We start from the raw sequence: 24,971 nt of genomic DNA, 5'->3' as shown, positions 1-24,971 counted from the left end.
GTTAGATGAACTATTGGCTCAAAAGAAGGTATTTTGGGTAATAGGAAGACTCTTATGTATTTTAAGGCAAAGAGGAAAAGAATCAGACTGAGATTCGGGGGAACTCTCTGGAGTCTTCCCAGGTCTGGGAAGCTGGAGACTTGACATAATCCCGTAGTAAAGAGCTTGATCATACACTCTGGTAAAGAATGTTGCAATTACAATACTTCAAGGAGAAATTGAACTGGAAGGAATATTAGAAATGATCTAGTCCACACTCCCTATTTACTAATGCAGCCACCAGCTCTCCCACTTTAAGTGACTTGACCAAACTCACAGCTGGATTGTGAAACCAAGTCTCCAGACTTACTGGGTATAACAACTATGTTTATTTTTACTTTATTAATAGTTGGGATGATCCACAAAGGCCATTTGCTGTTTAACCTTTAGTTTATCCTTCATTTTTAACTTTTTCATTCAAAAATGTGCATGGTAAGTGCTAGGAATTCAGGAGACAGACATTTTGGCTGATGAATTCCACTTACCCTAATTATAACATGTGTATCATTAACTCTCAAGGCCTGGTAGCCTCATAATGTTGCCAAGAACTCAGCATGCTGGGGATTTACTTGTCTTTCTAGGTCTGAGGTTTAATAGCAAATGAAGTTTGATCTGTATGTGGTTATGGGTGTGTCTATGTGTGAGAGAGATTTTAAATTAATTAATTAACTTATTAAATAGGGAATACATTCTTAGAATTCAAAAGGTACACAGTGAAAATTCTCTCTTTCTCTGTTTCTCCCACCTACCCAGTCTCTTGCCCAATGGCAATCCATGTTTTCCAGTTTTTGTGCATCCTTTTAGAGATATTTTATGCATATGCAAGCAAACACATATATGCGCACACTCCTCTCCCCATTTTTACACAAGTAACGTGCTATACATCCTGCTCTGCACTTTTTTTTTTATAATATATCATGTTTGTAGATATTTATGATCTTTCTGGACCTCTCCTGTCATCTATTTCATTTTCCTGCAATGGTTACAGAGAAGGAATTTCTATGTACAAGAGTCCTCAGTCATTTCTACAGCTTCCGATATCTCATTGTTGGATAAACCATTGTTTAACCAGTCTCCTACTGATACACATTTAATTGGTTTCTAGTCTTTTACTATTACAAAGCTACAAAGCTTAGCATTTAACGTGTGCCATTTCGTGTATGTGCAGGTATATCCATAGGATAAATTCATCGAACTGGTCTTGCTAGGTCAAAGGGTATGTGTATGGAATTTTAATGGATTTGGGAAAATGGCATCCCATAGAAATTATGCCAATTTCTACTCCTACCAGCAACGTGTGAAAAAACTTGTTTTGCCACATCTTCACCAGTACATTGTATGATCAATAATTTTGGAGTTTTGCCAATATATTAAGTATAAAATGGTATCTCAGTGAGGATTTAATTTGCGTTTCTCCTACTTTGAGTGAGATTGTTTATTTTCATTTGTTTAAAAGTCATTTTATGTCTTTTCACATGAACTATTTGCTGTTTTCCATTAGGTTATTGGACTTTTACACATTGAATTATAAGAGCTTTTTATATATTATAGAAATTAGCAATTTGTGATATGAATTATAAAATTTTCTAGTCTGTCGTCTCTCTTTGTACTTTGATTATGATGATTTTTGCCATATAGAAAGTCATTTTATTTTTATTATGATGAAGTTACAAATCCTTATATTATGACTTCTGGGCTTTGTGTCATATTTAGAAAGGACTTCTCTCGCTCCAATATTATTTTTAATAATTCTCTCGTTATTTCTTCTAGTAATTTTATGGTTTTATTTGTACATTTTTAATTCATCTGGAATTTATTTTGGTGCACTGTTGGGTGTTGTCTCAAGACCATTTTTCCCTCACTGAGCAAATGCCGTTTGTGTTTATTCCTCCAGCGCAACTTGAATCAAAATTTTGCTCTGAATTTCCAAATAAAATCAATATTGATTGAATTCCTACTATGTACAAGGCATAATTTCATAATGTTTTCTTTCTAATTTTCCCTTCAAGAAGAAATCGAGATGAGACTTGAAGGCCTGAGTTCCAGAAACTTCCTTTAGTAGGTAAAAAAATCTTCAACAATAAAGAGTCTCTTGCTATCAGTGGGAACCAGTTATAACCATATTCAGTGAGACAATGAGCTAGTTCAAGCTGCAAGCAAAGAAAACACAAATGGTTCTTTGTAGGTATGAGTCCTCCTTTATAACCAGGGCAAGAAAATGAAATAGATGACAGGAGAGATCTTTAAATACCACAATATCTGTGAACATGAGGTGCTACTATATAAAGACTGTGGTAATAGACACTATGCAAACATTCACTTGAAATAGGGCTTATGGGCTCAAAATGTACAAGTACTAAAAGACTCTAAAATAAGGTGTTGTCTTTTAAGTATACTTTCTTTTAGTATGAGAAAGAACATCATAAAGACTGTAAACCTGAAATCCTGTATTGATACAATCTTAGTTATATAACTGTTGATAGGAACTCTGTGATTTGTTATAGCTATTAATGAACTGTTCCTCCAACCTTCCTTTACCACAGTGTGGAAGCACTGGCTATTTACTCTTTGACCTAATAGTCATCATGCTTCTAGCCTGACTCTACTAATTATCTGACTTCGGAAACATCATTAGGATCCATAACCTAGAAAAGGTTCTAATAAACACCAAGTTGTACTCTACATAGCACAGATTCATAATGTGCTCTTGTGTGTGTGATTTATCCACATAGACTATTATGGAAATATTACTGATGGGGGAAGGGACAAGAATAAGAGCCAGTGGGTATTAGTCTCAGGCATGGAAGAGAACAAAATGCAAGCAGCAAATATAGGGATCCCCGCTCTTTTAAATAACATACAGAAACTGAGGGTGAACAGGACGAAGAGGCATTTACAACTTAATACAGCCCATCTATAGTGGGTTGAAGAGTGTCCTTCCAAAATTCATATCCACCCAGAATCTCAGAATATTATCTTATTTGGAAATAGGGTCTCTGCAGATGTAATTAGTTAAGTTAAGATGAGGTCATACTGGATTAGCCTGGGCCCTAAATCCAATGACTAACGTCCTTATAAGAAGAAGAGAGGACACACACGCCGAGAGGGAAGAAGGTCATGTGAAGACAGAGGCAGATATTGCAGCCATGCTGCTACAAGCCGAGGAATGCCAAGGAACCACCAGAAGCTAGGAAGAGGCAAGGAAGGATACTCCCTTACAGCCTTCAGAGAGAACGTGGCCTTGCCAACACCTTGATTTTGGACTTCTAGCCTCCTGAATTGTGAGAGAATAGATTTCTGTTGTTTTAACAGTTTGTGGTAATTTGTCACAGTAGCCCTAAGGAACAAACTCACCACCCTATAGGAGATTAATATACCACCTAAACAAAGGTTTTTCCTCTGTGTCTCCCATCTGTCCTCTTTCCAAGTATGCTATAAATGAAAATATCCTCTTAAGGTGGATCTTTCAATGTTTGGGTTTACTAGATCGTGTTATGACCTGATACTCACGAGTTATAATGACTTTAGCAATGCAGAGAATAATACCTTTCTCCTTCATAAAGTTGTTATAAAAAAAGATGAGTTAATATGTGCAAAAGTGCTGTTTATACTAGAAAATACTATACAAATGTACACTTAATTATTGTTGCTGCAACTTTGTAAATAGTAAGTCCAAATAGTTACTAGCCCAGACTTTTATTTTTATCAGCCTAATTTTGCCCTCAGCAATACTACTAATTAAAAAAAATGTTTCTTCTGATTTCCCTAGATAAATTACCTACCTTGAAAAAATTGGCAAAAGATGTTCTTTCCAAGGCTGAATTATTAATAATAACTTTTCTTAATCATCAGGTATCTCATTTCCTCATCTTAAAAGGTCATGGGTGTCAATGAAGATAGGAAACTCATTTATTCATTCTCGTAAACATTATTGAATGTCCATGTGCCTGGGACTGTGCTTGGTAATTGAGATTTGATATTCAAAAGCTAGATAACCAAACAGGGTAAGGTGATGGGGAGGGGCCTCTGAGGTGGGTGGTCTCTGAGAAGGTGATATTTGAGCCAACACCTAAAGGAGAGGAGGAGCGACCATGTGAACATCTGGGGACAGAGCATTCCAGGCAAAGAGAGCACTGAGTGCCCAGCACACAGGTGTGGTTGCAGGGTTTCTGGACCAGAAAGGCAGCCCAGTAACTCCAGCAGAGAAAGCCAAAGGGAGAAGTGTGCAAGGCCAGATCCTGTAGAGTGAGGCAGACCTTGGCAAAGAGGTGGGGGTTTTGTCAAAGGGCAATTGGAAGCCCTTGGAGGGCATTAACAGAGGGAGTAGCATTATCTGACTTAATTTGTAAATGATTGCCCTGGCTGCTGTGGGGAGAACTGATCCCAAGGTGTCAGAGAGGAGGCAGGCAGGCCCATTAGGAGGTTTCTGGGGATAATGTGATGGGGGCTTGGACCAGGACGGTCTTGGGGTGGTGGTGTGGACAGACCAGGACACATGTGAAGGGACAACCAGCAGGCCTTGTAGATGGATGGGATATTAGGGTGAGGGAGAAAGAAAAGGCTCAGATAACCTGACTCTTTTCACCATAAACAGCCCTGATTGAAAGCAGCCCCACTAGTACACCAAATTCTAGAAATCATTGTTGTTCAGACATCTCTCACCTGCTGTGGTAAATCTGTACTCACTACTGGAAGAAAAACAAATGTAGTTGAGCTCAGTTGTTTCATTTTGGCTGCTCAGAACACAACCTTGTTTGAAGGCACACAAAGAAAGAAATTATCAGCCCCTGTTCTTCTTAGGGCTGTGAATGGCTTTGCCTCTATCTATACCTGTTAAGGAAGGTTAAGGGCATTTATGCTACCCCTGGTTCTAATATACGATGAGAATATGAAATGGTTCATTTGTTCTCATTTCATTTTCCTGTATCTGTCGTCTGAGAAATGGTGATATTAATGCCCAATCTGCAGGGGTTTTCTGATACTAAAATGAAATAACACGTGGTCTGGCAGATAGCTGAACTTCAATAAAAGGTAATGATGATAGTGATGATGATCAGGAGACAGAGGTGCATGAAATTGACCTGATTCCATGAGCTTGGAATCATCTAGTTCCATCTAAGTCTTTAAACCGCCAAAACCCCTTACTGTAACTCAAGCCTGGGTCCATAAAGGAGTATCCTGGGATTTGTGAAGAAACACTGGTTAGTCCAGAGCACCAGTTCAGGCTGCCATGCAACCTCTTAATGTTACTACATTACTTATTCCTAGTTCTTTTGTGGGGCATAGGAATAATTTTTGAAACAGTAGCAAGAAAAAAAAATTTCCAATAAAATAATGAGCCTTCTTTATTTTGAGCTTTCTTTTGATGCTTGCCACCTCCCACCCATCATGGCTTTTTGTCCACCATTGAAAAGACCAGTGTCCTCAATTTGTGCCCAGATGGAAAGAGGACATTGAGCTGAAGAGTGCAAAGAAGCAAAGAAATCACACTGAGATGATATTTTCCTTTATGAGACATTTCAACAATCATAACAGAGAGAATGTCTTATGAGCTGACCATCAGTTTTAAATATGGAAAGTGTTTCCTGTCTTTGGGGCAGTCATTATGCCCTTATATATTAGATGTCACCAACAAAGCAAGTGGGAGGTTTGTCCTATATAAACAACATATTTAACATAAGGATAGAAAAGAAAAAGATGAAAATAACTGCTTCCTAAATCTTGGTATGTACCAAGAGTCCTGGACATTTGGTAAGAGAGTTGCATTCTTGATTCTGATGCATTATGCTTATCCCTCTCCAGTTCATTCTTTTTCTTCATAATACCTTGCTGTTTTGTATGATTGTGATACCTTCTTTTATGCCTTTAATCACTTTAAGCATGCTTATTTTGCAGTCTTACCAAACTGTTCTATCACCTAAAGTTCTCAGAGATCTAAATTTGCTGTTTTCTTTGTCTGCTACTCTCACTCATGGTTTTCAGTTTTGTAATGTGTGGGTACATCTTCAGCAGCACTCTCTCTTCAAGAATCCTAGGTGACCAATATGAAGCTGTGACCCTCCAGAGTATTTTTGAGTTTGCTCCTGCCAAATGCCACAGGGATATTACTAGCTGGAGACGAAGTTTGATTTTAATTTTTCAGCTTAGAGATTTCTGAACTTGTGTGTAAAATATAAATCCCCAAACCTGTAAGGTATAGTCACAAATTCTCAGGGGAGAATTTTTTCCCACTATGGGCCAGGGAAAGACAAGCATCCTTGTGACAGCAGATGGAATTTTTTCCCTAGGCCATCCTTTTAAGAGTCCCAGTTTTGTGTGAGGAAATCATTTCTAACTTCCTGACTTTCATGGTCCCTTGTCTCCATATGGGTGTTAAACCCAATCCCTGCCGTCGCTGAGAGTGGCAATGCTCCTCAAGGCAAATACACGTTCCATGGCTTACTGCTCTCATTTCAGTTCCCTCTTTGTACCTGGCACTTGGGGAGTTCTGTATTTGCAAGCTTAGCCAATTATTTAAAAGAACGTGTGTTCTATTTTATTCAAAATATCTTAACATTTTCAGTGGAAGGGTTTGGGGTTATCTGGTCCACCATATGGCTGGAAATGGAACTATCAATTCATTTTTCACACTGCAGACAGAAAGAACTTTTCAAAATACAAATAAGATTTCGTTATCAATCTTGCTTAAAACACTGGAGTGACTTCCCAATGATCTTAGGATGGAAACTAAAATCTATAAGGCCCTGAATGGACCTTACCTACCCCCATCTTCATGTTGCACCGTATCCCTTCTCATTCTCTGTGTCCTACTCAACACTGGTGTTCTTTCTGTTTATAGAATATAGTTCTCTCCTTCTAACCACAGCAACTTTGCACATTCTGTTCCCTCTTTCTGGAACACCCTCATGCTCCCTCAGTTCACTTACCTTCCAGATCTCAGCATAATTGTGCAATGGCAGTTGTCTGGTAAGTGTCCTCTGATATATGTGTGTATTGGCTCAGACACTCTCTCTTTTATGATACTTATCACAGTTGTGCTTTTACATTTATTTTTGTAATTGCTTTTTTACTCTCTCTCTCACCCACTGGACTGCAAGCTCTATGAAGGCAGGTGCCATGTCTATCCTTGTTCACCATTTTTATTAGTCAATAAAAGTAACACTAGCTGCTACATTTACATTAACACAAAAATCCCAAAATCTCAGTAATTTAACACCATAAAAATTTATTCCTAGTGCTATAGTCCAATATAGGTCAGGCAACTCTTCTCCAACTGGATCCCAGAGACCTGGATTGCACCACCATCTTCAACATGTTGCTATCAAGGTCGCAGTGGAAGGTAAAGAGGACGAAGGATCATGTGGGAGGTTTTTATGAGCCAGGCCAGGCATGCCTCGCCTCCACCCACATTCCATTGGCCAGAACTCAGTTACAAGGCTCTATTGAAAAAAGCTGGGAAGTATAGATTACCAGTATGCCTAGGAAGAAGAGGAGAAAATGGCTATTAGCGAGCACTCAAGTCTGTGCCACACCGTTGTATTTTTAGCAAAGAGAAGTTACTGATAATAGGAAGTTCTCAAAAGGCACAAATTGAATGAATCAACAAATGGATGGATGGACAAATGGGGGATGGATGGATGATGGAAGATGGATGGATGGTTTTGTTATGAATGGGTCATTGATTCAGCTAGTCTGTAAGTTCTTTGAGTATAGAGACCCTATCTGTATTGCTCATCGTGATAAAGAAGTTTGGGAACAGAGTAGAAGCTCACACAAACACAAATGATCACCATTACTTTAAGGTTCCATGGAGAAGATGGACTGCTAGTGGGTCTTTAAAGGAGGGGATGGAAAGAAATTGGAAAAGCAATTTAAGAAGTGAATTTGTGAAGTATGCATATGGTTGAGAGTAATAAGGGAAGGAATCAGTGGAGAATGGAGAATCTTATAGGGGTAATGCCTCACCTGGCTAGTGTCATCTAAACACCACGTCTGCCAAGTCTCAGACTCCATCATTTTCTCTGTTGATGTAATATAGCCTTGTACCTAGGAAAAAGGGTGCCTCTTCAGTGAAATAGCACCTTTTCCCCTCCCATTTTGACCCTTAGTGTTTAAAATGAATAAAATGTGCCCAGGAAGTACATAATTGGATTGGCCAGAAGTTGGTACTGCAGAAGGCATATTGCCCCTGACCATGCAGAATGGTAAACAGCACTAGTTCCAGCCCCAGCTGTCAGGCCAGGATTTCGCCCTAGCCCTTCTCCAATCAATACATAGAACAGCCTGGTGCCATCGGGAAGGAGCTGCGTTTAAAAAAATGAATGAAGTAGGACAGCCAAAATCTTTCCACTCTTTATGCTCGTCTCTGCAGATTTCTGCCCAGGGATGGGGACCATCCTGAGAGCCACAGATGAGCAGCATGAAGGTGCCACCCTCCCCTGCCCCGAGAAGGGAAACAGGGCTACAAAAGTAGCCAGCCCTACATTACAGGCTTCTGAAATGCACTGTCTGAGTTAGTGACAGGGGAGCCGCTCTACCTCTGGGGCTACAGCAGTGCAGCGAGCTTTAGTGGATCAATACTTTATTCTTGTCATGCTAATTGCTCATTGGTTGACATTCATGATCCTTCCTTGCTCCCTCCCTATGTAAACTCTTTACAGCTGGAACAGCGAGATGCAAAAATCCTGAGCCTTCAAATCCAGCTCCTGCAGAAGAGAAAGGGCCTGGCAGCTGAGGTATGGTGCTCCCCCATTTTCTTACCCCCTTTAAAAAAGCTTCCTGTGTGTCTGCATGTGGTGGTGTGATAGAGAGATGCACGAAGAAATGCCTGGGATGCCTCTCCTGCAACACGTAAACGGTATCACCTTTTCAGAACAGAACAATATCTCCTCACCTCCCCCTCCTCGCCCACCCAAAAAGAACCAGAAAACAGTAAAATACCCACCCCTTCTATGAGTTTGGTTGCAGCCTTTCTTCTGTTTTGGTGAATGTGTTGCCCTCCACCAGCTCACAATGAACATGTACCTGCACTCTCCCATTTGCTCCCAGACTAGGGCATGTCAGACCAAGCCTGCGCGTGTGTGTGTGTGTGTGTGTGTGTGTGTGTGTGTGTGTGTGTGTGAGAGTGTGATCACGCCTACCATATTGGCTTCCTGTCCCTGGAACTTCAGCTTTTCTAGCTGGCTGAGCCTGTCCCCACAACCACTGTTGCCACTGAGACCACCTCAACTCCTATCCTGTAAGCTTCAGGCCTGTGCTATGCAGGGTTTTGTTAAGCTGTTTAGTATTAATTGATTTTTTTTCCATTTTTTTCTTTCTTTCCCTGGGCGGGTCAATAGCTGGATGCTTCAGGAGCAGAGGATCTATCAACTGCAGACCAAGCGTAGGGAGACGCAGGCAGACCTGGAACAGAAACCCAGCCAGCTCCAACAGCTCTGACAGTACTTGGTGGCCAGACAATCAGCAGCAGGAAGCACGCCACGGGCCATGAGGCAGGAAATGACCCAATCCTTGAGGTCTGGTAAGTTTCCTCACTTTTGGAAAGTGAGGCAAATGATAACCAAGTCTTTCTTTCCTGACTCAAAAGAGTCGGCAACATTTCTGCTGATTTCAGTTAATGGGCTAAAGATCAAAATCGGGATGCCCCCAGCAGATCTGGGAGGATGGAGGGGTTGTGAGGGAGGAATGGGGGTGTGCGAGATAGATGAGGGCTAACCAAACTCTGATTCTAAGGTGAGCCACTGCAGCCAAGCAGATGTCCTGGTTATCGATCCCTGCATCCTGTTATCGATTGCCTCTTGGGGCCAAGAATGGGGTGGACCTACAAAGGACAAGAGGAGAACCAATACCCTCCCAGAGGGCCATGCAGCCCTAATCGGTGATAACAGTGTTAAGTGGTCAGCCTGGAGATGAGGTTTGCTCAGATCTATTGATCTGCGCTCCCCTGGGATATAAATCCTTCTGAATTTGCTTCCATGGATATAAATATTTATAATTAAAATAGCCTAGGAGCCTCTTGCAGGCACAGGGAGAGTGGCCCATTCCAGGGTAACATTTGATATCAGTCTCTTCCATCTCCCTACTCTGTATGCTCTTCTCACTCTCTTTCATCTGTTTATACATCTCTGTTCTCTCTTTTGAACCCTATTTTGCTCACCCTCTGAGTGACAGGCTCAATGTCTTAGACTATCAGAAGCCGAGAAAAATCCATTCTTTCTGAATGCAGCCTCCAGCTGAGGAGGGAGTGCCGCTCCCTCCAGTCAAGGCTACACAGTTTCATGTGCATTCAGGAACCTGGACTCAGAAAGGAATGGGCTATCTTGGGAGGAGTGAGGGAAAGACTCCTTTAGTTGTTTCTTTGTTCTTGCTTGCCTTGGAGCATCAGATTGGATCCAGTAACAAACAGCTTTGTAGCGCAAATGTGTTAACTAATGCCAAGACCCTGTGTTGGCTTGCTTGCCATGTCAAATTTGGAAGAACGATTTGAAGGGCCCCACACTCCTGTTTCTCAGACCTCATAAATCTAAGCTCACATGAAGTGAAGAGAGCATCCCCTACTCAAGATACTGGAAAAAGAAAGGATGCTGAGGACTTATTTGAGGGTAGAGCCCTTGAAGCCAGCCAGCAAGACCAAGACCATTGACCAAAGCTTTGTCCACTGCAAGACAATCTTATAAAGGGTTGGAACTGTTCGACTTTAATTTTTAGAATTCAAGTGGTAGGGAGAATGGTCTTTGAAATCATTTGCTGTGCTCCCTAAACCTATCATCTGCTTTGGTGTCCAGGATACAAATCTGTTCACCCTGAAGCCATCATCTGCTTTGGTGTCCAGGATACAACCTTTTCAGTTATGAAACTTCTCACTATTTTTATCAGGTGTCTGCCTTACTTCAATGCTTATATCTTGAACTGTGTGTCTCTGTGTGTCTGCCCTCAGCAGGTTTCATTAATTTGTAATTGATGCCTACAAAATTGTTTAAGGACTTCTGTATCTTACGCTTGTCAAGGGTATGTGTTAGTGAGTGTGTCTGCACTGTCTGGGATGTGGGAAGAATTCTCTGGGTTTTGCTCTTCCTCATTTTAGAATGTTTAGTCACACTGGTCCAATTGTGTGAGTTAATACATGTATGTTTGTGTATCTCTGTGCAGGTGTCTGTACTTGGGAGGCAATGCACAAAAGCAGGTTAGAGTAGTGCCCCACGTTTCTCTACCATTTGCATTAACTGTGTCTTTCCCACATGCATATTAAGCTTTGCTTTTTTTTCATTTTTACACAGAAGTGGTAGTTTCAGAACTCAAATCTAGTTCATTTGTCTCTTTTAGCAAATGATTGTGGGTTAGGGACTCTTCCAATTGGCAGTCAAGGATCAGTATCCTGGACTCCATTTGGCTTAGATAATTTATATAGAATAAAAGTCTAACAGGTATAATCACACTAACCTTGGCTTAAGAATGTTTCTAAGCATACTTGAGGTTGAAAAACACTTCAAGCTAAAAATGGGAGAATGTTCTGGTTAGTAACTTGTATGCTTCTGTGGTAATGGAGGGAATTGGAATGCAGTTCTCTTTGTTTGATTTATATGGCGACACCCAGAATGTGAAAGGTGTATTTTACTGTAGAAATAAACTTTCAACATTGACCTAGAGAATAGAAGACCCAGGTTGGTACTTAAATCCTTCTCTGCTAGGTTGTAATGAAAAGCATAATTAGTAAGAATAAATTTTTTTAGGAAGAAAAATCCTGAGATTAGCGTCTTTCTCCCATTGTTTGCAATATTTGTCAACATGTGCTTGCATGATTCCTCTGAAGAACAAGCTTATTTGGAGAAAGTGGTCTAAATTTTAGAATTGAATGCACTCCACTAATTAAATGTGTTTTCTTGCCATCTTAGTGCCACTAAATCTAAATAGTACATACATAAATTCTTTGCTGTCTTGCGCTAGTGTTCCTACAGGTCATATTTGAAAGCTTGTTGCCAGCCATAGGGAAATGATTTTATTATGGAATCATCTAGTGGTTTAGGATAACAAGCTTCATTGTCTTCAGTCTTGTAGAAATTTAACTCCTATATGATAGATATACTCATATGCTACATTTGCCTTTTATATTTAATACATATAGATATATTTTTCAATCCCATTTGTCTGAAACTTTTTATATTCAATATATTTTATAATGCAAGGATAGAAATATTCTACTGTTATTTCTTTATTCATAACATACAATATAATGATATTGATATTTCCCTGTTATTTCTATATTAGTTACATGTATTATGTTTCAAGCCTTTCTGAGCATATTTTGTACTCATTTGATCCTTAGAGTAAACTTACAAGACAAGTTAGAGCAAGACTCATTATCTGCATTTAACCAGTAACAACATGCACAAGGTGACACAGATATTAGTGTCAGACTTGGGCCTCTAACCTTAGGCTATGGACTCCTGGTCAAGTGCTCTTTCCTAAACTATCAGCTGCCTCCCATTAATGTTTGATAAAATTTTAGCATATTCTATATTTCTAGCACCTATCACAACCATTGAAATGCATGAAAGGCAAATGTTGGTTATCTTAAATAATCATTAGCATTCTACTCAAGCAAGAAAAGGTAGCAAATAAGTATATCAGGCATCTTTCTGTGGCTTTCAGCCACAACTGGCTGCAGAATCTGATGTCATGGCAGACCTTTTTTGTTAGGCTCAGAAATTCTGTGAGTTATTAATATGCCTAATCAGTAGATTTGCTCTCCAGGAACATGTCCCTATGAAAACATAGTAAGTATATATAACTACATTTTACAAAAGTGTTGTGCACGTATTTAGTCCTCATATCTACCAACATTTGCTTTTAAAGAAACATGAAGTATAATTTGATTCATCAAGATGAAGTGCTTAAAGTTGAGCATAAACTTCCTGAAATAACCATTGCCCCTTCCCCCAAGCTACTCACCAATTCAGGGTTTCTTAACCTTTTCTGTGCCATGGACCCCATTGCCAGACTGCCGTGGATCTGAAACCTGTGGACCTCTTCTCAGAATAATGCTTTTAAATTTATGAAATAAAATATATAGAATTACAAAGGAAACCAATTTATATTGAAATCCAGTTATCAAAATATTAAAATCAATTAAATATTAAAACCAATGTCTGATATGATAATATGTGTACTTTTTATTTACATGTTGATAAGATCCAATGGTAGAGCTACTACTGTGGTAGTGATGAACATAAGGAATATTTTGAGATTACCTACAGTATGTGATATGGATGTGATATAAAAAAGGCTGTGATTTCTATTGGTGACATTGTCACTGGTACTGTTAATATTACTGTGGTTTGTTTCCCACAGTTATAAATGAAGGAAATGCTAAATTGTGGTTCAATATAAGTGAAAATAAAGATGTGATTTTTTTTTCCCATCCAAGTTTACAGACCCACTGAACTCTATCCATGGACTCCTTAGGAATCAGTGGATGCCAGGTTAAGAACCTCTATCCTAGCTAGTTCCTACTCATTTTTCAAAACTCAGCTGAAGCATCATCTCTTCTAGAGAACTTCACCAATCCTCCCCCAGGTGGAACAGACTGCACTCTTCTGTGCCCTAAGAGCAGCCACAGCTTCTGTAATCTAACACTTAGCATACCACAGGGTCTGCATCAATTTACTTGTGTGTCCCTACTGAAGAGTGCACATTCCGGAGGGCATGGGTCAGAGCTTATATTATCACCACCTAGCACAATGTCTGGCACATAGCAGAAGTTCACTAGATATTGAAAAGGAAGAGGAAGGAAAGTTCAAAGACAAAGGAGCCATATATCACAGAAAATTAAAATTAATGGAAAATTAAAGTCAGTAGCTTGAGGGTTTACTTTAGTCATATTTTCTATCAATGGCACCTTCGTGTCCCAGGCAGTAAAGATGGCCATGTGGATCCTGTTCTACTTCTGTTTTAGTGCAATTCTCGGTTTATAGCCTCCTAAAAGATCATAATCCCATATTAAGGACCTAATAATAATAATATCCCAGTCTCAGACATGTTTCTTTTTTTTTTTAGGTTCTCATTAGTACAGAAAGGGAAAGAGTCAGTAGGGGGATGAAGATAGAGGGCTTTCTTCACATCTTGAGCTTTTAAGGGTTTATCAGTCAAAAAAATCCAGGGAAAATGTTTTTTATTTTAAGGCATGTATACAAATGTGTAAATTCTCCCTAAAACTCTAGGCACTTGAAAATGATTATTAATATTTCCTTGAAAAATAGAATAATAAAAGCCTCTTAAGTCTTCAGCACAAACGCTTTGTGTAAGATAAGCATAGATGCTTATACACAGGAAGGAACACTTTCCAACATGCACTCGACTTCTTAATATTAAAGTCACATAAACATCAGCATTTATTCATGCATATTAACTTAATTTTGTATGCACCTCTTCTTTCCCGGTAATAAATACTTGCCATTCCAACCCAAATGAATGAGTATTCACATATCAACGTGAGGCTGCATATTTCTTGGGTACAAGTTGATTTTGATCTACAATGGACTTGTCTATTACAGGAGAAAGAGGATAGAGATCAAAATGGAGATAAAATTGGGAAAAAATTTATAGCCACATTTATTGTCTAGTAGCTGTTTTCCATTCAATATTCTTGTGCATGAGCGCATGTTGAACCTGAGTTTTTGATTAGCAGTTCAGTGGCTTTTGATACACTTCTATAGAATATCTTATTGGAATAGACTAGTCAACCACAAATTCAGATTATAAAATTGAATCTGACTTAATATAAAGTCCTAAGATCTTGACTTAGATAAAGCTCATTTCACCCCATCCTATTTTTCCTTTGTATGAGGAAATTTTTGTGTGTGTGTGTGAGGAAGATTAGCCTTGAGCTAACACCCGTTGCCAATCCTCCTCTTTTTGCTGAGGAAGATTGGCCCTGGACTAACATCTGTGCCCATCTTCCTCCACTTTATATGTGGGACACCTGCCACAGCATAGCTTGATAAGTGGTGCATAGGTCCGCACCCGGGATGCGAACCTGTGAACACTGGCCGTGGAAGCAGAGTGCACGAACATAACCACTATGCCACCGGGCCAGCTCCTCACCCCGTCATTTAATAAGACACTGACCCATGTGCACCACATATATCCTACAAGTGGTATCTTATCAGGGTCATTGGTGAATATCCACAGAGCAGATGCCTCAATATCCTTGTGGACCTGATCCTTGTTTCAGCATTCACCTACTTTCACCCACTGAAGCAGAAAGTTAAAAAAGCAGTATTCTGAGTCCTCCATTCTTAACCAGAGTGTTGGTGGAGCAAAGAAGAAGGATTGGATAATGTCTATGATAGATAGAGAGAAGAAGCTTGCATTGGTACTACAGGTCAAAGAATGGATCTCAAAGCATCAATCCATATTTGAGCCTCTTCACCTTTTGAAAAGAAGTCCCAAGTAGCCCTACCTGACATTCTCGTGGCTAGGTTTCTAAAGGTCCATTGCTTAGTGCATGCTCTTTCACCTGTTACATACCTGCTTCTCCCTGATTTTATCATTCTTCTCTTTCATTATTATTCCTCTCATTCCTGCTCTCCTTGCTCTTTTGCAACATCTTATATTTTGAGTTAACTGTTACCCTAAATTTACGGATTTGGCATGTAACCCTTGACCTCTTCAGGAGAAAATTCTACCTAAGTCTAAAAGGTGAGAAATATTTTTAGCGGGCAGGCAAATTGATCCAGATATACACAGAGAAACATTTGCTATGACTTGTTTTGCAAGTAAATATAGGCATTCATAGTTGATATGATTATTTTAGAGTTACAGCAAGAATTTGATATTTATAATCACCCTTAATTTATTCCAACGCAGTACACATCTTTTCCAGGCAGAAAGGAAAATATGGCTTTGGAAACACAATTCAAACAAGCAGAACAGGGAAGATTGCTTAAATACTGTACTATACTTTATAACAAAAATTTATTTTAAAAGAAATGAAGAAAGACCTGGACAAATAGATTATTAACAGAATCATAGCTTGAAATAAAGAGATTGCATAAAGAGATTTGTTTGTGAATTTAACAATAAATAGAAAGTATTTTCAATAATCCACATTTTAAAGATTATTTGAAAATTGTAAATGTTTTCAAAACAAAATGTATTTTCCAAACAGAAAATCATAATATTTTCAAAACTGTTCTCAGTAATTATCATCTATTAAAATGTAACCTCTGTGCCTAATAATATAATGAACCAGAAGTGAAGAGAGAAAAACTGAGAGGATGTCAAGGATAATGGAGCCAAGAGCAGGAGGCAGCTTTGGTGATGGATAAAGGACAATCATTCCAGACAAATGTGATCACTCTTTTAAATCACATTACGAGATTAATGGATGAAAGGAATGCACTAGAGGTAATATATATGGATTTTACTAAAGCATTTGATACACTGCTCCATGAATTTCCACTTGCAAAATTAATTCAAATTGGGTAGAATATGTGCATGGTCACATAGATTGAAAATTGGCTGAAGGACCATAAACAAAGAGTAATGACAAATGGTGGTCCCTCACATTTAGGTGGGAAACAGTGTCCAGCGCATCCCTGAGGACCAGTGCCCACTTTGGTATCATATAACCATCTCACTAATGATCTGGGGAAGGGGAAGGAAATTACAGAATTCTCAGATTTTTACATAGGACATGTCACAAATCAAGGTACAATTAGAGCACAAAAAAGAGTTTAAAATAAAAGTAGACAGTAAAATTAAACAAAGGTGATACTTAGCCTCTTTTCACAACTAAAAGAAGAACAAAGGATTACTAGGGATATAGTTATATACAATTTTCGTAATTGTTAAAATGCTGATTGGGGAAAGTGCATTTAAACCCCTATTGTCATTAAAGAGGGTGGTTCTTTATTCAGTTAGAATCTGAGATGTTATGCTCCTGTGTGCTCCAAACTTGAATTCATGTAAAGAATTCATAGACATGCTGAAGGAGCAAAAGAGATTGATTTATAAAGAAAGAATTTAATTATGTCCACTTAACGGCATAACTACTGGAGTATCAGTAATTTCCCCAAATATGTGATAAGTTCAGGGCAAATAATCACCTTGAATGACCTTTGGTTTATTATAAGAATCTTTCTGACACAAATGTCCCCAAATACCATTACTTTTGTTTCTGATATTGTTGTTGGAATTGTTGAAACCGTAAAAAGTTTCTTTGTTTAGAAAGAAAATGAACTCTTAAAAAGTGGACTGAATGAAATTTGATTTTCCTTTTACAGAGAGCAGAATCTTATTTATAATCAAACCCTTTTACATTCACCATCTTATCAAATCCTCTTGGTCACCCTAGGAAAGAGGTATTATCATCCCCGAATTACAGATGTGGAAACTGAGGCTCAGAGAAGATAAATGACTTGTCCAAGACAACACCATTAATAAATGACAGAGTCAATACTAAAGCCCAAATTTTATGGACACCTAATCTTGGGATCTCTACACTAAACAACACTGTTTCCCATGTGTATACCATGAAAGAGATAGTCTCGGAAGCCATATACCAGCATCTTACCTTGACTTTGACTGTTCATCCTGTGCTGAGTTAGATAACATACGGGAGAGGACCTAGCATGGAATCTGGACCTGGAAGACACTTAATAATGTTTAGTTCCTTTTCTTGGCTTTTGACCCTATTTACAATTTCTTCATTCAGCAAACACTTATCAAACACCTAGTGGGTGCTGGGCGCTGTCCGCCTGTGCACATCTTAATTTTTCTTCTTAGTCATCTTAGTTCTTCTTCTTAAGCTCGGGTCTCCCAAGTTCACCAGAAGCTCCACGGAAGAAAACCCTGTGTCTGCCTGTTCACTGCAGTGTCCCCAACACCTAGCACATACTCAAATAGACCTCGTGGGTTAGAGAGAAAACATCCAGCCTCACCCCTCCGAAGTTCCCCTGAGCTTTGGCCAGCCTCATGTGCCTGCTTAACTCTTTCACACAGCATCAAATAAAAAGGCCCACAAAGGCCCCTGCACACACTGAAAAAGTGGAAGAAAAGTCCCGGGCAGGGGCATGAGGAAGCGAGATAATGAACGCGCTTGTCAAGTTGTTTTTACTTCTCTTCCACTAAATCATCCTGAGGGCCTGTATAGCCATGACTGATAACAAGGAAACCTCCATGCTAAAGCACGTGGCTACTGGGACACCGTTTGCCAAAGGCTGGGAGACGGACATTCTGCTTCTCCTGTGCCCATCGCCCAGCCTCTCCACAGAAAGCCCTGTAGAGGAGTAGCAAGAGCCCACTGCTTTGCAGCTTCTAGACAATGGGCTTTCCTGCAAATTTGGAAGGAAAATGGAGTACGGAAAGCCCAGATTATCGAAAAGCTCGGCGCTTCTTTAGGGAATAGACCAAGCTTAAGGACATGTCAAGGGGCATGTAGCACAGGTAGTGATGCATGATGTGGAGGCCCCCATGCATTAGACCACGGCTAGGGTAAGGACCTGACCCAGGCCACCCTCTCCTGTCATGTCCACAGCTAGTTCACATCCCCACTAAACAAAGGCAAAGCATGCACATCCGCTCAATTCTCGCCCTTAACCCAACCCTGCCTTGGAATGCATTACATCACAGATATTTCTGCCCACAATTGAATTAGTTATATTATTTTCAAACAGAATACTTTCGTCATTTCTAACCCTCTTCTTTTGCATTAGGCTTATTGCAGTTGGATGAGTGCACCTGAAGTCTTCAGTGAAGTGTCAGGTGTAATTTAGCGCTGGGAGATGAATTATGGGATTGCCCTTTAGGAAAAGGCTGGGAGCTCAGCCCTGCCTGTCAAATAGGTCCCTGCCTTATAGCAAACTCTGCAGGTGAATGAATCAGTATTTGGCATATCAGCATTTCATAGAGCCTCCATGCTAATTTCTTTTTGAAATGAAACTGAGAAAGCTGTTAACCTCAGTTAGCCGAGTGTCCCCTCAGTGACCGGGATAAATCATCAATGTAGAGGCGGAGAACTCTGTTCTTTCTGCTTTGGGGAATGAGAGCCGGGGCTGTGGAGAAGCCAATGGAAGGGGCCTCCAAATCTTAGAAAACTAAAGAAGGATTTTTATCTCCCTTAAAAGGAGTAAATATTACTTCTCCTTGCCTCCTGATTTAGCTGTTCTAAAAGGATTTTGAATAATTTAATTCAATTAGATAGCATATCCTTACTTATCCTTTTTTCCCAGTCTTTGATCTCTTCTTCAGTGAATCCCCTCAAAATATTTATATTAAATATAATTACATTATAGTATATATATGTATATACTATATATAGTATAGATATATAAATACATATGAGTAATATAATATATATTATTTTATAATAATATATAATAACATATATTGTTATATAATATATATATAACTATTAAATATATATATGAACTCCTGGAATCTCTCACAACTGAAAATCTGGTCTTAACTGCCAGAGTAGCTATGGTCAGCCAACTAGGGATTCTCTACTTCCTACTACTTCTTGAATATTTTTCCATGGTTCAGATTCAAACCATATCCATATGAAATCCTCACATCAACCTTGTGAAGCAGGAGTCATTTCTGCTTTTACATTTGGATAAACTAGGATACAGGGATGTTAAGGGAGTGGCAAAGCTTAGGGTCAAACCCAGAACTTCTGTCATCTGTTCCTCAGTCAGTAACTGCTGTGCAACCATCGGTGGCCAGGTGCACCGCCTAAATTCTTTCCCCTAACAAACCAGTACAAACAAAAGGTTTGTGACCTAGGCTTACAGGTTCCTTTTTGCCCTTAAGGCTCTTGACTGCTTCCTCTTCCAGCTGTCCCAAAGGAAGGCTATTTGATTACCACATACATCTTCAGCCCTTGGTCTTTACAATCAACTGTACAATTGCTTTTATTAGTTCTAGTGTGTGTGTTATTATTCCCCTTTTCACTCCTCCTGCCTGAGCTATCTCAACTAGAAGAGGGTGGGATGACTGAAGTTAAGACCATTGTTGCTGGGGCCGGCCCCATGGCCTAGTGGTTAAGTTTGGAGCACTCCACTTCAGCAGCCTGGGTTCAGTTCCTGGGCACGGACCTACACCACTCATTGGCGGCCATGCTGTGGCGGCAACCCACATACAAAATAGAGGAAGACTGGAACAGATGTTAGCTCAGGGCCAATCTTCCTCAAGCAAAAAGAGGGAGATTGGCAACAGATGTTAGCTCAGGGCAAATCTTCCTTAGCAAAAATAAATAAATTAATTTAATTTAATTTAATTTAATTTAAAAAGACCCATATTGTTGAGTGTTCAAGAAGAGCATGGAGCGAGATGCTAGAAGGATTCTCAACCAACAGGAAAACAAAATAGGTTAAATGGGCTGCAAGGTTTTTAGAACATTTATGGATTCATGATAAAATTTACTCTCCAAAATTTCTTACATCCTAGAAAAAAATAGAAAAGCATAAATTATAAAAATGGCAATAGAATGCCCATAAGCATTTAAGTGTTATGCTTGAAAAAGAAGCTTTCTTCTACCAGTCTTCGTTTGGAGGGAGGAGGGATCAGAGTGGTAAGGAAACTGGCTTATCTTGACAGAGTTCAATCATCGATGGGATACAAGATACAAAAGTTTGAGGACCACCACAGGGTACAACTGCTTCCTTTTACATAAGTGAAAACTGAAGCTCTGGAGGGTTAACCAGTTTGCCCAAGATTACAAAACTTGTTAAGTTGAAGAATTAGGACTTGAACGCAGGTCTTCTGGTGGGAAGTCAGCATTCTTTATGACATCTGAGGTGGTCTAGTGGAGTTCCCCTCTTTTGTTGAAAGTCTCATGTGACAGTCCCACAAGAAAAACAAGACAGTGACCACCCAGTGTTACTCATTCTTGAAAGAAGTCACCTTTGTTTCTAGGCCTGTTTTTCACTTTTTTGACCCATGCCCAAGCCCCACCCACCCACTACCATGAAATCATACCCTCCCTTAGCCTTCCCTAACCTCCCCAGATAAATTTAACCTTGCCTTTCCTCATACTACATCTATAACTTTGAACATACCTCTGTAGTTGCATAGATCCCTCAGATTATGATTTCTTTGTTCGTGGGTCTCTTTTCCCTACAGGATGTGAATTTCATGAGAACCCGTTCACCTCAACATTCCCCTTCACCTATCATTGTAGCTGGAAAATGGCAGGGAACTCATAAATGTTAGTTGAATTGAATAGCATTTGCTGTCCAGCAAACTGAAGTGAACAGGTAATTTCCACCTGAGGTTCACATAACCTGGCAATGACAAAGATCCATTTTCTTGGGCCTGTTGTTGACATTTGAAGGTTCATAAGAGCTTCTTCTCATCCCCTTGGCCTCTGTTTAAAGACTGATCATGATAGAAAATAATTTACATGTATTTTTTTGTACTTATGACTAACTAAATAATATTTGCAATGATTTGGAGACCTCCTCCCAAACTGTGTTATCTCCTCATAAATCCACTGGAATTGGGATTACATTAGTTTTATTTCTTATTCTTAAATACAGCGAAGCAGAGCTTCACAGCAACTTTGCACACTTTTTGTATTTCCAGAAGTAGAAATATACAGAACCAGAAATCACTCCCCAAATGGCAGAAACAGAGATGTAAGGAATGAAGCTGTTTGATTTCACTCTTAAAGGAGTTACATTGATCGTGGGAGATGGTTTGCTTTTGAACCCACCTGAAGGAAAATTCTGGGGTTTTTTTCCAACTCGAACATCAAAATTAAATTCAGGAGAAATTGGGCAATGTTTTCCTTGCCCAAATGTTAAGTTGACTCTCAGCATGTTAGTAAGAGGGAAACTTCTCAGCTCCAATGTGTCCCTCAATTGAACGTTATAAAAATGCATTCACAATACGTGAAGATTTTTGAAACTAGTGTTGTCTTCCTCTGTTCCATATCAGAAAAAGAAACTTTGACTACAGTTGATTCACATTTCCACCCCCAACAGAGAACTAATGAAGTATTTCACGGAAAGAGGAAATAGGGATAGCATAACTTAAATCCACAAATAATCCCCAAATCCAATTTTAGCTGATAATTCCAACTCCTATTCAGCTTCCCCTTATCAGAGATGCCTTAGCAAAGAATGGAGTTGACAGATTGAGCTGCATCTCCTTGAATTTCCTTGGCATCACTTGAAGATGAAAGGGCCAGAGGAAAGGAGGGAAAATAAGAGAAAATTCACAATTTGTGTAGAACCTGAATTGCTGAATGTTGATTATATTCACAAGATCAGTAACTATCACAGGTCTCTCACCATCACCACTGGTGGAGGGAAGTGGAAGTTCTCCTACCCTGCATCCATTGTCCTATAAGAAAACCTATGTGGAGGGGAAAATCTGAAACCATTCTCTTCACTCTCCATACAATATCTGCTGGGGAAACATTTCTCCCAAAGGAATTCTACACTCCTTCTGATTTGGCTTTAGCAGAGGGACTGCACTCAGTCTTTTCCATGGATCCCTCTGGTAAAAAGTGCATGAAGGAAAAAAAATTGACTGACCCTGTTGGAGTTAGATGGAGGCTGGGAACCTGCAGGGAGTTGGAACTGTTTTTACTTTCTCAATTGGGCTTTACTAAAAACCCAGAGATCAGCACACTATGGCACATGGGCCAACCATCTTTTTGTAAATTAAGTTTTATTGAAGCCCAGCCACACCCACTCATTTCCATATTGTCTGTGGCTGCTTTCACTATGCAATGGCAGAGTTGAATAGTTGTGACAGAGACTATCTGGCCTGTAAAGTCTAAAATATTTACTATTTGATCCTTTACAAAAAAAATCTGTTGACCCCCTGCTAAGATCATCAATGCCGAGCAGAGAAAAGAGATGAGAAATTTAAATGAAAGCACAATCTGAATAAAGAGTTGATTACAAATTGCATCTAAAGCCAGCAATTATAATAGAGTTAAACTACCAGTTGAGACTCTGTTCAGCTGTAAATAATAGAAATGATAGTGGCCTACAGAAATAGGTTTTATTTCCCTCACATAAGAAGTCTAGGTGGTTGCTGGCATTGATTCAACACTCAAAGGTATCATCAAAGAACCAGGCCTTTTCTAACTATGACATCAGAACCAAAGATGCTAAGATTCTTGGCTGTTCTTCATATTGGTTGCAAGATGAGTGCTATGGCATCAACCATCATGTCCCTGTTCAAAGAAGAAAGAGGAGGGAAGAAGGAAGATGGATCATGCCCTCTGCCTATTCCTCTCTACCTGGACACAAGGGGCTTTCCCGGAAGCCCCCCTTCCACCCCTTCAGCAGATGTCTGCTTCCACCTCACAGCCATACAAGTCACACAGCCACCCCTACTGCCTGGGAAGCTGGGAAAGCAAGTATTTACCACTCCAGCCTCTATGTGGGGATGTTGTGAGAGACAAGGGGTTTGGGAATGGCTTTGGGGTAGCCAATCAACAGTGTCTTCTGTAGACAGTTTTTCTCATTTTAGGTCTCTTTGCACAGAGGGGATGAGCAATGAATATTTATTAAGTGACCAAATGTACAGATAGTTAAATTGATTATTTCCTTTCCTCATATCAAAGGAGTTATGTCTAGATAGAAACTGCAAAGCCTTCTCTAAAGATACTCCCAAGGATCTCTCAAGACGATATGGTTGAGAAAAGAGCTGAGGACAGGGCAGGCGGATGCTATGGCTGAATGGCTGAGCAAGGATTCCTCAAACACAGATGACATCTGTCCTGTTTGCTCACCACATGGTTCCAATTGCATTGGTGCAGGGCGAATTTATGGCTCATCTTAGGGACTGACTTCACCTTGGAATTTGTGTTGAGCTTGAAAGTGTTTGCCCCATTTTCTATAGCAATGTGAACATACCTGCTGGTTTATAAACATTAAACTAGTCCCTTTAAATATACCAATAAAATAATGAGATAGGGTCATAATCTTTAGGTTGAAATTGTAAAGAAATCTACCATGAAAAACTCTACCACGAAATTATAAAGAAATCTCCCTTCTATTTTTACCTTACTACTTACAAAGCTATGTATTTGTGGCTTATATTCAAATTTTATTTACAATAGAGAACTTCAAGGGTAGAAGGGTTGTAAGTTTGAAACACATGCATCAATACTATCTTAGAGGCTTAATGCCGTTGTTGCAACCACATTGCCTTCATCTCTTCATCTGCAAGCTTACTGCATATGGCCAGATCTCACCTCCTGCTCAAACAACCAGAAGATAGAAAATAATCATATCTCTACAGGGATTTAGTTTTACCAAGAAAGTTTTTCCACGATTCTATTAGGATAATAATAAAAAGACAAAAGAGGTTGCTTGCTCTTGCAGAGTCTAACCAGGAAAATGAAGCACTTCAAGTACTTACAACAGAGGGAATTTAATGCAGGGAATTACATGGAGGAGCTGAGAAGCCAGTGGGGTGGTGAGGTTAACAATAGCAGGAAGCCACTACCCTTCCTATGCCACAGAAACAAAGGGAAGATGCGGTGCTACCAGTCCAGGGACCAGGGTCACCTCATGGAAACTGGAATCATGGCAGGCCTAGGGGGTGGAGCTGGAGCTACAGAGGAGACACAGCTTCTGCTGGAGTCACACCCTAAAGCAGAGGGTGAGTGAGAGATATGCCTAGTTTCTCCCTCCCACACTCCATTCTCCTTCCAGCTCCTCCCATTGGCCAAAGCCAGCGGGAAGCCAGTTGACTTCGGAGCCTAGAAATGCAGCCTGTAGAGGTTCAGCTCCCAGCCATATGGAGCAGAACAGGGGAAGAATGGAAAGTGAAATTGAAGACAAACAGGCCCAGAAACAGCACAGAAGCCTCCCTATAGATGAAGACCTACGCTTTGGTCTCTAGTAATTATTAAGTTATGCCTCTCAGCACTCCAGCTTGAGTTCTTTCCTGTGTTGGTTATGACG

The 24,971-nt window shown here is 39.7% G+C and overlaps 1 protein-coding gene and 2 long non-coding RNA genes across 5 annotated transcripts in view; 1 reads left to right on the top strand and 2 right to left on the bottom strand.

The window, feature by feature from the left end:
• PKD1L3 (polycystin 1 like 3, transient receptor potential channel interacting) overlaps positions 1-24,971 on the top strand; it is a 357,135-nt gene that overhangs the window by 47,039 nt on the left and 285,125 nt on the right. The gene's annotated exons all lie outside the window — the stretch shown is intronic.
• The window catches only part of LOC147913105 (uncharacterized), a 105,595-nt gene that overhangs the window by 26,596 nt on the left and 54,028 nt on the right, over positions 1-24,971 (bottom strand). The gene's annotated exons all lie outside the window — the stretch shown is intronic.
• LOC147913106 (uncharacterized) lies at positions 7,248-8,127 on the bottom strand. Its single transcript, XR_015549181.1, has 2 exons — positions 8,005-8,127; positions 7,248-7,517 (listed from the first exon to the last, which is right to left on the bottom strand). It is a non-coding gene; the product is annotated as an uncharacterized LOC147913106 (long non-coding RNA).

Source organism: Ceratotherium simum, chromosome 30 (genome assembly GCF_057802395.1).
Source record: "Ceratotherium simum simum isolate JZ-2026a chromosome 30, ASM5780239v1, whole genome shotgun sequence".
NCBI lineage: Eukaryota > Metazoa > Chordata > Mammalia > Perissodactyla > Rhinocerotidae > Ceratotherium > Ceratotherium simum.
Note: the sequence above shows the minus strand (reverse complement) of the source record. Positions and strands in the feature narration are given on the sequence as shown.